The sequence below is a fragment of the Anser anser genome, assembly GCF_964211835.1.
Source record: "Anser anser genome assembly, chromosome: 1".
Lineage (NCBI taxonomy): Eukaryota > Metazoa > Chordata > Aves > Anseriformes > Anatidae > Anser > Anser anser.
The window spans coordinates 120,476,705-120,489,424 of record NC_139720.1 but is presented as its reverse complement, the minus strand read 5'-3'; the positions used below and the strand labels follow the sequence as shown (position 1 = coordinate 120,489,424).

The following is a 12,720-nucleotide window of genomic DNA, read 5'->3' as shown; positions in this document are numbered from 1 at the left end:
GGACTTGTGGGCACCTCGGAGAGCATTTGCAAACATCCCCCCCTCCCCCTCGCATTTCTTTTTATTGCCTCGCTTCTACCTGTAATGAAAAAAGGTCCCCGCTGTGGTCAGACTTTGTGTTGTTTGATTTCAGCACGGATCGCGGTGATGAGGGCTTACCAACGGCCTTTTGTGTGTGTTTAACGCTACAGCTGCCGGGGTGAAGGGAAAACTCAGCAGACTAAGCAAGACGGTCTAAATACTAATAAAGTCTAAGGGTGATTGGAAGGAGTGGGAATGGGAAAGCCCACAATCCAGGTAATTAAGCTGTAAAGCCCACAGGGGAAGGGCTGTCACCAAGTCATCTGATGTGGGATGAAGACCAAAGCACAGTGTGATTCTTTGTCTCTTAATCCCCTCCTCCGCTCCCCAGCATGTTCTTATTTCCCTATAAAGTCTTTATACGAAAGGTGGAAAAAAAATGATTAAAAAAAATCCTGAAGGATAAATCTTGTAATTCAGAGCACTGAACAGCTGGTAGTTTAAAGCACAGAACAGCAGTTTAGTGATTAATTTACCTCTTTAAAATGCTGAACAATACAACGCAATAATATATTAAATTTCATTTTGTATGGCCTCCTTCAAACCGACCGTATCCTGGAGTGCTGTCTGAAGTTAAAGTGCAGCTACAGAGTTAAATAATCAGTAATAGCAGAAGGGAGAGGCATAAAGAGAGATGTGCGAGCAATAGAAAGACCTGCTCTTCAGGAACCCCCCTCCAGCCCATTTAATTTTACTGAAAGAGAGTAGCCTTAGCGATATTTTTTTTTTACGTATTGATGGATTTTCGCCTCGCGTGCCCTTTCCCTCTCCTTCCATCTCGCACAAGCGTCCCCGCGCTGCTCCTGCTGCTGCTGCTGCTGACACTCCCTGGTGGCACCAGCGTGCAGCTGATACTGCCGCAGGCTATCTGAGGCTGGAGAGCTGCCAGATCCCCACTCTGCCTCTCCCCCCACCTCGCCATTAAACGTTATCTCCGGTGGAGGGTTTGCTCCCCGACCACCACCAGAGGAGGTGCTGCCCTTTTGTCCTGTTTCCCCGTGTGGAGGATTCCGGCGACCCGCCGTGTATTCGCATCGGCGATTTGTGGGCCTGTCTGGAGACACAGAGGGATGAAGTTCAGCCCTCCTGCAGAGATAGCTGTGACTGACATGCCAGCGAAAGGGAGCGCGTGTGCGTGCGTGCGTGCGTGCGAGTGTGTGTGTACGTACAGAAGAGAGAGATAAGAGAGGTGGAGGGGAAATCGGGCGGATAATGATTTTGGTTACGGGGAGAATTGCATTAGTGTGAGGCATACGTGGGCAAATTCATCCCCGGCGTAACATCGCCGAGCTCCCTGAGACAACATCAGGGATTCATTTTTGCCCACAAAAATCAGAAGCCAGCCTAGCCTCATTTGTCAAACGCAGCACAAAGCAGAGACTTGAGGAGCCCCGTCTGGGCTGGGGGTGGAGGGTTCTGCATGTTTTGGGAACCCTTCATATCTGCAACATTCAGGTTTCCTGAAGTAATGCACTGCTCGTCTATGTTTTTCTTCTTCCACTGGGTAATAATAAGGGAGTTAGTTAGCAGACAGATGCTAAACCCGCTCTTACTGCATTTAGCATTTCAGAATAATGAATAGATTTGCAAATGATGTTTCAAGGCTGCTTCTTTTTCAAACAATGACATCGCTAATGTTCCCAGCTCTTTTGACTTTGCAATTGTCTTCTTCAAACAGTAAAATATTACAATTAGCTTTCTGGGAAGGGCAGAGGGGAAATGTCATTTTTAAGTAATTTCAAGAAATGTCTTTTATAGGAAGCAGTACGTGCTGGTAAACAATCTGCCTGAACTCCCTGTCGAGTCACACTGTGCTGGTGGCACTGCTCTGTATTTACACCTGAGCAGCTTGGGAGCCGCCCTTCTGACTTTTGTGGAGCGATTCCTTCTCCAGTGGGCTTTTACCCAACCACCAGCGAGCTCAGGCTCTGGTCCTGACACCACAAAGCAAGGCTGCCAGCTTAACACGCAACATGGAATTTATCTGAACTCTTATGTATTCAGTGCAAAAATCTTGACAAATCTCATCCTGGGGTTTTGAAGGTCACCCTCCCCAGAGCAAAGCGTACGATGCTGCAGCCAGCAGCTCAAAAGGCACCTTGTGCTTTTCAAAACCTGACTAGTGCTTGCCGCTCCTGCTCTTGCTCCCTCTCTCTCCGCTAACCGATCTTTAATATGGATCTAATTCTGACTACATTGCAGTGCGGCGAAATCACATTAGGCAGCGCAAGGAGACTCGCAGCCCCTTCAAGCATGATAAACTTGTGATTGCTTCCCCGAAGCTCTAATGAGCCCGCGTGGGCTGGGCGTGATGGAGAGCTGCCGGGGCGGCTGGCAGCCCGGCTGCGTGCGCTGCAGAAGGGGCTGCACCACCTCCTCCTTCGGCTTGCTGTCTGAAAAGATGCTTGTAAATGCCTTGAGCGTAACCCAAAGAGCAGGAGAGCGCAGCGTTCCCCTCCCGCACCTTGGCTGGGTGGGCTGCAAGAGCAGTGCCAGCGGGGACCCTCGCCTCGCCTTCCTTTTCCCTTCCCTTGCCTCGTTCTCTTGGGGACCCTGCCACCGCTGCAGGGAGCAGAGCTCAGGGTTTCGGGGCACTTGTGGGTGAGCCAGGCCGAAAGGTTGCTGCAGAGGTGGGATGAGTTGATGATTGGTTGGCACAGAACGGCGCTTATCTCTTTAAGAAATGGAAATGAGGTCTAATTAGCATATACTGGTTGCAATTAGCATATAAGTCCCATTCAGGGACTTGGAGGAAGGAAAAGGACCAAGCAGCAACTTAATGGGATTTTATTAGACAAAATTAGCCACCACTGAACAGTCATAAAAATATCTAAATTATTAGTAGCTCGGCAATTTATCGTGAGTACTTCCTGGACATGCTAATATCTATTGGATCTGCATCGTGTCTGCTAATCACAAAAACAAACTGTGGGACAAGTATAATCTATCTGCTGTGTGTTGTTATGCTATTGCAGGCATGGTATGACAGCCTTATACAAATATATGTGTATGCGTGCATGTGACTTGGTTTGAGGGGTACGTTTTGGTTAACGCCTTATGAGTTATGTAAATAGGATACATCTGAGCAAGAATGATGAACTGGTCACTGGAGAAACAATCTCACCTGCAATATGGGGGGAGAAGGGGGAGCTGAAACATACAGCTTTTGTTGAGTCAGAATAAAATGCAAAACCCCTGTGGTCATGGCAATCAGTCCAAAAGAAAAGCCTTTCTGTGTAAGACGGTGTTCTCTAGAGACAAAAAGGATTCTAAAAAACACTCAGATATATGTATTTTTAACAGAATCGTGCTTTCCTTCATCCTCGCACAGGTTTAATGCTCCTTTTAACGAGCACAGACTACAATATCTACTTTAGGTGGGGCCCAGTCTTTGTCTCTGTCTCTAAATGTGATCAGCTGGGGCTGGATGCTATGGAGGTGGTGTGGTGAAGAACCAACATTTTTAATTTATAGTGAGAGGTCAGGCAGGCTGACCCAAGGAGGGATCTAACAAAGTTTGCTGTGAAGACAGGAAAAATCCCAACGATAAGAATAATTATATGTCTCTTGCCAAGCTCCTCGCTCAGTGTTTGAAGAAAGAAGTGGTTCCTGTGAGCCTTTTCTATTGAACACCTACCAAAGCGGAACTTCTGTGCTGGGTCCAGCAGAAACTTATCTAACCAGTAGGTGTGGGTGCTGTGGCACTGGGAGTGGGATGACACCAATGATACTCCTCCTTGCCTTTTTATGAAGAAGTGTGAAATTGTCCCAAACATTACAAGGAGCAGCTTGATCTCTTGACACGTGGTCGTGGCTGTGTGTTCACTGCAAGCAGGACCAAAGGACAACCAGGGGAACACAGTAATGCACTCTTTAGGGGTCAGGTTCCTAGTGTTTATTTATAAGTGGTGCATTTTGTCATGTTATATATGTGCGTAACTCTGTATAAAAGGTCAGGTTTGTCTTAGGTTGGCAGAAGAATTGTAGAGGCTAATTTAACATAAGCTAAGATTAGAAAAAAAAATAAAACAGATAAAAGTAATCTTAAATGGTTGGTATAGCCCACCCTGCCGCCCATTTTGGAATAGGATTTTGAACAACTTCTACATTTCATCTGTTTGATATGTTCAGAGCACAGTGAGTGTCTCTGAAATGTTGACTGTGGTGCCTGATGAGGAGCCCAATTTACATATTCTCAATTTAATCTAAAGTAGGTGCTAATTGATTACTGCTGAATGTCAGCATGCTCTGATTATCTGTTCAAGATGCTCTGGAAAAAGAAAAAAAAAAAATCTACAGCCCGGAGCTGCAAGTACAAAGAGGGGGGTTGAATTCAGTACGCCATGGAAAGACTGTTTACTCTTTTACCTGATATTACATAAAGGTTTTAATTATCCAGGCCAGAAGCTGTTGAGTGACTACTGCTTTGCCATGTCCTTCTACAGCAGGTGAGACAAATACAGGATTGTCCTTGCTTTCTGTCCCGGATGACTTTTTCTCAACTTAGACATCTTTTCTAGCATTTTTTCCCATCTCATCTCAATGCTGTCCTGAACAGCTTCAGATTTTAAACCTGAATTTCCTTTCCCTGTCTTTGAAGGCACAGTGTAAGGTTAGAGAAGGAAGGTTGACCTTCCTTCCTGAAGGAAGGTTCAATGTGCCATGCTGGATTTCAGGAGTCTGTAGTTAATTCAAAAAAGTTGTCTGTAGTTAATTCCAATCTTGCATTCAACTTGGGGCAAATCCCATATCTTCTTTAGGTCTCTTATTCCTCTTTCATGACTCAGCTGTCTCGTCTTTGTAGGTAGCAAGGAATGTCTCCCACAATGTAGGTATATGAGGCTTATCATAAGGAAGCCTCAATATTTAGCTGGAAACTCGTAGGCAGATGTAATAGGACCAATCAGACAGTCCCGTACAGGTGCATTACAGCTTCCTGACCCTCCTACCTCATCTTGGGACTCTTCTCTTCTGCTGAGACCCGAGCCTCTAAAGGTTGTTGTTTCTTTGGGTTTGGTGAGGTTTCTTAACTGGGCACCAAGCCCAGCTTTAATCTGTTTACATGCTTTGTAGCATGCCAGATTCTGTACCTGGAGGTAGGTATATATCTATTATTTAAATAAATACCTACACTCTGCATGTGCAATAAATCACCAAGACCAAAAATAAATAATAATAATAAAAAAACTGACCTAGATGTAGTGAAGAAATGCTCTCTTACTGTTCTCTTTCTTCTTTTTTTCTTTTTCTTTTCCTTTTTGTGGCTAGCTACAATTAAGTAGCAAATTGCTGTTTCTTTGGGTCACGGTAGGATTAATCAACAACACTCCAGCGAGGCCATTTTTTCCTGGCTCAGTGTTGGCATGTGGGGCTATTTCCCCAGTAGAAGTGCCTTCCAGTTTAAATCCTGTCATGCAGAAAGCTTTTTCTTCGTGCATGCTCTCCCCCTGTGGTTTCCACAGGAGCTCTGCCCTCCAGCTTTTCCAATTCAGCATTCACGGTATGAACTTGTGTGTTTGGGAAGCTGCCAGGGGATGGGGAGCTGAGGCAGCAGCCAGTGCCGTGTGGAAGTGTTGGGTTTTTTATTACTTTTGAGCAGTTAATCTCCATTAGATTGCCCAGCTCCTGTTATGCATCTCTGGTATGGATAAAGGACTGGGTAGGAAATGCTGTCATTAGGAAATTTCCCTTTCTGTTCTGGCTGTTAAGGTCTGAATGCTTAACTACTGTTTAGGTCTTTCACGTAGTGACTGTAAAACTATTAAGACTTTTTTTTTTTTAATCCTGCAGTACTTCTGCCTCCTGCCATGCATGCATTTCTGATGTGCTTTGCTCTAACCCAAACACTTGTCTCTGCTTCCAGCTCTTCATCTCCCCTAGACGGAACAACCCAAATTGCTTTGAGCCTAGAGAAAGTACTTCAGCTTCCCTAAATCCAGCAAAGTCAGCCCTGACCCTGTCTGCAGCTGCCCCCCAGTTCTCCCCTATGGCATGTTTTTGCATCCCGTCACTACCTTACGGCCCACTCCTGTTGGTGTCCCCAGCTCCCTGTCACACTGCCGTGCTTCCATGGTGCCCAGGTGGTATGGGGGCCTGCTTCCACCTTGCCCCTGGCCAAGCCATCAGGACTGGGTTTTCCCCAGGGACACAAGGCACAGAAATGCCTGTGATGGTGGTGTTCCCATCCCTCCCTGTTCAGCTCGGGTCACCAGGAGAGGAGGACGAGCCAGCCCTCACCAGGAGGGACACCTCCACCAGGTAGCAGCCTTTGGTCCCGCTCTCCCCTTGCTCCCAGAACCGCAAAGCCAGCGGCTGCTGGAGTTGGGAGAGCAGGGAGAAGAGCAAAGGTGAGGGCTCGGTAGTGATTCTCCCCTACTCTCCCCATCCTCATCTCCATGCCTGCTCCCCTGGGTGACCTGCCTGAGTCTGGCGACTGCATCTTTGGAAGCACCCCAGAGAAGGAAGCGCTGGGCCTGTGGCCCTGGCCACAGAACGGCCGTGTGGGCTGGGGAAGCCCTCGTGCTTCCTCTGTGCTCCCAGCCATGAGGAGTGTGCTGTGAGGGTCTGTATCCTCTTCCTAAAGCCATTTTCCTACCTTCCTTCTGGATCTTATTCCCCTTTAGCAGGGACATCTCAACAGGCCCCGTGCAGCATCCTGCATCCTCCCTTTGTCTCAGCAAGGCGATGTCTCCATGTGCTGCCACACCTCGCTTTTCATTTGTCCCCTTTCTTTCCATCCCTTTTCTCTCCCCTTCTCTCTCTTTTGCCTCTTGCATGCCCTTCTCCCAGCCTCCTTAACTCCCTGACAGCTCCTCTTTTCTCCCTGCCGCATCCAGGCACATCCCCTCTCTTCCCCCATGGCCAGCACCCCATGTACCTTCTCTTCTGTTTGGACCCCTTTGTTCCTACAGTTGTCTGTCAGCAAGGCCTTCATTTTGAAAGCAAATCAAAGGCAGTCTGCTGTGAGAAAATGGAGAAGTGGCGAAATTACTGGCAATAAGAGGAAACTGAGATTAGAAAAAGGCATTTATTTTTCTCTCTCTCTTTTCCTTTTTCTGGTTGTGCCAGAGAAATATGCTGTGTAGATTCTTTTCTCATCGTAGGGAAGACCAGTTCCTATTTTATCACAGGGAAAAACACTCCAGTAAAAATGGGAGCATGCTATATATCGCGATTGTAAAATGCAGCATTAGAAGAATTAATACAAATTTCAATGCCTAGGTGATGATTTCAACAAAATACCAGGCAGGAATTGCTGGAAAGCATAATTAATAATTAGTTATTATCCTATAACTATCACAATAATTAATGTGCAGTGTTTTGCTTCGCCAGTTTTTTTTAAAAATATTTGATTATTTCTGCCTTCACGGTGTGAATTTCAGGTGGTGAAAATGAGTTGCTTTGCACCGGTAGATCTACTGAATATGCAATGAACAATCCCACAGCAGCCAGGAGCCCCAGCCAAGACGGAAGATGAGACGGTGAGCTGGGAAACAAAGGTGAAGGAGAGAGGCAATGAAAGCAAAGCGCTCCGTACAATAGCTAAAATACAAATCTCTGGAGACTTCGAGATATTGCATGAACATCAATTTCGCATGCCTATTGTCTGAGTGGTATTAGTGTGTGTAGGACTCCCCGCCCCCGTCTCTCCGAGCGAGGGGAGCATCATGGCAAGTCAGGAAATGGCATAATTGAATCAGCTCCATCACATGACGAGGTTGCAGACCGGACCGGACGAGGCACTGAAATGACCACGTATCACGAGCACATGGTCACCCCCCCCCCCCCAACCCCTAAATTACTTCTGCAAGTAAAGGATGCGAGATTTAAGCTGCAGCGGGAGACAATCTGGTCGTGGGTTTCATTAGTGGTCCCTTTCACCATCTGTGAGACTTTATGGCTAAGGAGCTGGATGAAAGAGCTTTCTAGAAAATACAACTCAAAAATGCAAGTCATGCTTAGGCTGTTTATGGAGAGTTTATTTTGTGCTTAGGAGTAAAACAAAATGCCAGTCGTTCACAGCTGTTTGCACTGTGAGATACCGCGCAAGTCAGAGCGCACAGCCGCAGGTTGGAGGGGTACTCTTCCCATCCCTCGCTCCCCTTTCGCCCCTACATAAAAGTTGACAATTAGTTTTTACTGCACATACATGAAGGGAGATACATGCTTTGGCCTCTGTGTGAGAGCAATAATTCTCTTAAATTGATGTGTCAGCGAACTAAAACTCAATATTTTTTTTCGCACAGTGTATTTCGCAGTCAGAGGACCTTCACTAATCGGAATAAAGCAATTTGGCTCCCTGTCATTGCTCACTGAAAACATATGAGCTGGTTGGCACGTATGGCCTCCCAGATTTATCAGTGTCTCCCATCTAGTGCATGGGAGGTTCAGGGCTGCAGCTCAGAGAGGAGTGAATTTTTATGAATGTTTTTTTCCCCTCCCTGAGAATTCCCAGAGCTAGATTTATTCCTCAGTTTCAGAAATGTTTTATTTATTGTCCGTATCCCATATCCTCTTTAGGTCAAATCGAAGTCATATTTTACATTTTTGATTTGTATTGCTATGTCTTTATTGCTTTGCTCATTAAAAAAAAAAAAAAAAAGGCACAGCCCCAAATCTGGGAGAAGTACTATTCCTGTAGCTCTCCTTTCCTTTATTGTGAGAGCACCACAATATCATAATATGAACACACACAGCTGTCCTTTCAGTGGGACCTGCATAAAAAGGATTTGCTGCATCTTCCGTCATGTTCACCAAAGGCCAGCTTTGGTGTCATGTCTTTGTCATGCTGCCTTTGAGGAAGCCCTCACCTCGCTCCCAGCTGGCCTGGTGCAGCTTACACCAGTGCTCCGCCAGGACAGGTGGGATAGCCATGTTTTACCAACCAGCCTGCACCACCTGCTGGCACCAAAACGTGCCCTTTTGTGTCACTGGCGCTATACCAGCTATACTGTACTACTATAGTAACACTATACAATGTGTCTGGACAGCTCTTCCAGGGTTTGCTGATGACTGAACTGAAAGCAGCACGGCTGGAGCAGCACTCACCGGGGAGAAGCGGTGTGGTTGGGTTCCCATCCCTCCCTGAACATGTACACCATCTGGCACAGGGCTGGGACCGGCGCTGTTAGCACCATCGCAGTGATTCTGTGTCCGTGACGATGGCACCCAAGGCCTTGTTCTTGTCCTCTATAGATGAGCTCAGTGTTGAGAGCTCAGGATTTATCACGGATGGGTCCTAAAGCACAAGCAGTGTTCCAGAGGTAAACAGGGGAGAGATTTTAAACATGGCTGAGAAAACTTTTTAATGTAGGCCTTTTTGGAGTTAGTTTCTTGCCAGTTACTGTCCTAACATACACACACACACACCCTTGTCTTAGCCTTTCTCACCTGGAATTAGAAGTACCTTGAAAGCTGGCTGCCCAGATGGTTTGATAGAGGTGTGGGGGCATTGCTGTCCCTTGGCTGTGGACTTTAACCTGACGTTAACCCGGGGACATCAGCTCTCTCCTGACTCACACACAAGGCTCGACCATCCACTGTCTTCCCACAGCTTCCCCTGTATGCCCTGAGGTGCTGGCATGGGTTTTCACCTAGGGAAGGGTCATCGAGTAGCCCAATTGCCTGGCATACAAAGCTTCCTGGTACATACATACCACCTTGCCAGTCTCACTCAGTGCAGGAAACCGCCCTACTGATGGAAGAGTAACTCGGGAGGGACCTTTTAACCTAGGACAAAGACTCCACCAGCCTGGCTAGGCCTTCAGCCAGGACGTGCCAGCCTGGGGAGGGGTATCTGCAGCAACCCAGTCCTTCCCACGAAACAGACAGGGCTGCTGTGCTGAGCAGGAAGGGGTCTGTCCTGTGCACCCCTTTCAGCCCTTCCCCGGAGGTGACACGCTGCTCCCAGCAGCCAGCAGAGGACCTGCTATCCTTGGCTTCTCCAGCCTTTGTTCCCATCCAGCCTTGGCGTGTTGTGGAGGGAATGCTAAGAGGAGTGGTTAATAACCAGAGAAAAATGGCCCAAGCCTTTGGAAGTCCATTTATCCTTTTAATCACACTCTCTCTAACGAGCTGTATTTTTCTTACTTATCATTTCCTTTGTTCGTGCCCATTACAGTGTTATTCACAATTTTAGCTCAAACAATACCTCTTAAATAAGAGGATAATATTAAGTGCATCAGCACAAGGAGGGGAAGCTGCTTTTAAAAACTGAAAGTACTGCTTGATTTCCACTTTCAAAGCATTTAATTTCACCTGGTCCACACTTTTAATATTTTCCAATAAAATAACTAGATGGGGGCACATTAAAATGGTCTCAGTTGAGCTGTTTTAATAAAAGGAGAAAGTTTAAAGAGCTCGGCCATGGATGAAAAGCTATTTAAAGCAAGCGGGTTGGATATTTCTGGCATGGATGCATGAGGTATCCGTCTCCACCTCTAATTAAAAGGTCTATATTGTTCAGCTCTACATGACAGACATATTGAAGACCCAGGAGACTACCATGTTGTCCTGTGTTGCTTCTCACTCTCGTAGTGATCCTGCCTGCACTCCTGGGCAGTTTGGTGATTCGGGCTTTGCACCTCACAGTCCTGCCAGCCTGGCAGGGCAGCTGCACCCTCAGAGAGAGAGTTCCCCTGGGTAACACTGAGGTCCTGGAAAAATGATGCCGTCTTTTTGTGGCATAGGTGGAACTACCGAGTCCAGAACTGGGAACACACCATTAATGACACACACAAAAACTTTTTCACAGGTCTTTCCATGCAAAATTTTGTCAGTGGCATTTCAAGGGGGGATTACATTGACAGACAAAAAAGCAAATGGGTCCTTTTCCTGCAGTCATTGGCCTACCAGTACTAGCAAGGTGCTGGATTTGCTGGAAAATGGAGAAGGTAAGATGCTTTATCTACATGAGAAGTTCCCAGTCTGTGGGATTCTGCTAAAAATGAATCAGAAAAGCATGGTCAGTGGGGTAATAAACTGAAAACCCACATAAAGTATTCATGTGTTAGTCTTGGTGTTGCCTGTGACTTGCAACCCCACAATTCTTTATAACATGATACCACAGGTTTGTGAGTTGTGAAGCAGCTAGAATGCTCTCTGACGATTTCCACCTCTACAAAAAGAGACACCCAAAATGATCTTTCTTTCTTTTTGAAAAGCTGACCTAGAAAGGCTTTGAATGATGAATAGGTATCTTGCTATTTCACTATGCATAACCATTGTGTACCAACAGGTGAAAAGTGTACGTAGTGTTTTAAGGTACAGGTGTCTCAAAGTGCAGAAGCACAGTTCTTGCTGAACTTGGGCAGGGAGAGAAATACGTGCATGATTATAAACCCACATGGGACTCCTATAAATTTTGCTTTCACTGAGGGTTTCCTGGTGAAAGATTTTGGGAATTTCCCCCACAAGGTTTCCCCTTCTCGCATGTAAACACCTAATGCAAAGCAAGATGCTGTTTGTAGGTGATGAGACTTCCTTTGTGTAACTGCAAAGAAACAGTATTAGTATTCTCATAAAACGCAGTTACTGTCTAGAAGGAATACTCTGATGGCAACAGCAGCATTAGAAATCTTCACAGACAAAGGAACTAATTAATTCTGCTATCAAATAAGAAGTGTGGGTAGTTAATTATTTTAAACCCCGTTTCACAGCACGTGTAGGAGCAAGTAGGACTGTGTACGTCAGTGATATTATAGAAAGAAAAGTCAAATGACTGGTGTGATGCTAGACAACCAAGCGAACAGCAGAGGTGAGGATTTGGACATTCTCAGATTCCAGTTTGATCTTGTGTTTATTAGAATCATAGAATCAATAAGGTTGGAAAAGACCTCTAAGAGATCTCTTCTGGTCCAACCACCCCCCCTATTACCAATGTCACTCACTAAACCATGTCCCTAAGCACCACGTCCAACCTTTCCTTGAACACCCCCAGGTACGGTGACTCCACCACCTCCCTGGGCAACCCATCCCAATGCCTGACTGCTCTTTCTGAGAAGAAATGTCTCCTCATTTCCAACCTGAACCTCCCCTGACATGACTCAAGGCCATTCCCTCTGGTCCTATCTCTAGTTATCTGCGAGAAGAGGCCGACCCCCAGCTCCCCACACCTTCCTTTCAGGCAGCCGTAGGGAGCAATAAGGTCTGCCCTGAGCCTCCTCTTCTCCAGACAAAACAACCCCAGTTCCCTCAGCCGCTCCTTATAGGACTTGTGTTCCAGGCCATTAGATCATATTAGATCTTGAAGACCGCATGAGGATTCGATATTGGTTTTTGGCCGTTTCAACTGCGTGTTATCTCCCTATGTTTTTTAATCATATCCTTTAAGACCAACATTTGTTGTCAAAAATTCTAACAATGTACAATGGATTACATTTTATTGGGGGTTCCAAAGCAACCTGAAGTGTATTTGCTCCTCCTGTCTCTGGCCTTATTGCTTCTGGTGCAAACCCTCTCAGGATAAGAACACTGGGAATGTTAACACAGACAAAATACTGTTGGGATTTTAACCACACCATCAAGAAATAGTAGCCTACGACTTTGCCTGTGTTGGCATCTCTGAGAAGAGCTGCACTGGTGTGGGAACCTGTGGGACAATTTCTCTGAGAGCACAGGAGGGAGGAGAGAAGAGAGGAA

The 12,720-nt window shown here is 46.3% G+C and overlaps 1 long non-coding RNA gene across 3 annotated transcripts; it reads left to right on the top strand.

Moving 5' to 3' along the window:
- Positions 1-2,920: 2,920 nt before the first annotated feature.
- Positions 2,921-9,032, top strand: LOC310904294. 3 transcript variants are annotated; one of them, XR_014588194.1, is made up of 4 exons: positions 2,921-3,061; positions 3,657-3,764; positions 4,481-4,529; positions 7,464-9,032. It is a non-coding gene; the product is annotated as an uncharacterized lncRNA (long non-coding RNA). The 3 variants fall into 3 exon arrangements; XR_014588196.1 differs by lacking the exon at positions 2,921-3,061 and having other exon boundaries at positions 3,471-3,764; XR_014588195.1 differs by lacking the exons at positions 2,921-3,061; positions 4,481-4,529 and having other exon boundaries at positions 3,471-3,764.
- The last annotated feature ends 3,688 nt before the right edge of the window (positions 9,033-12,720 follow it).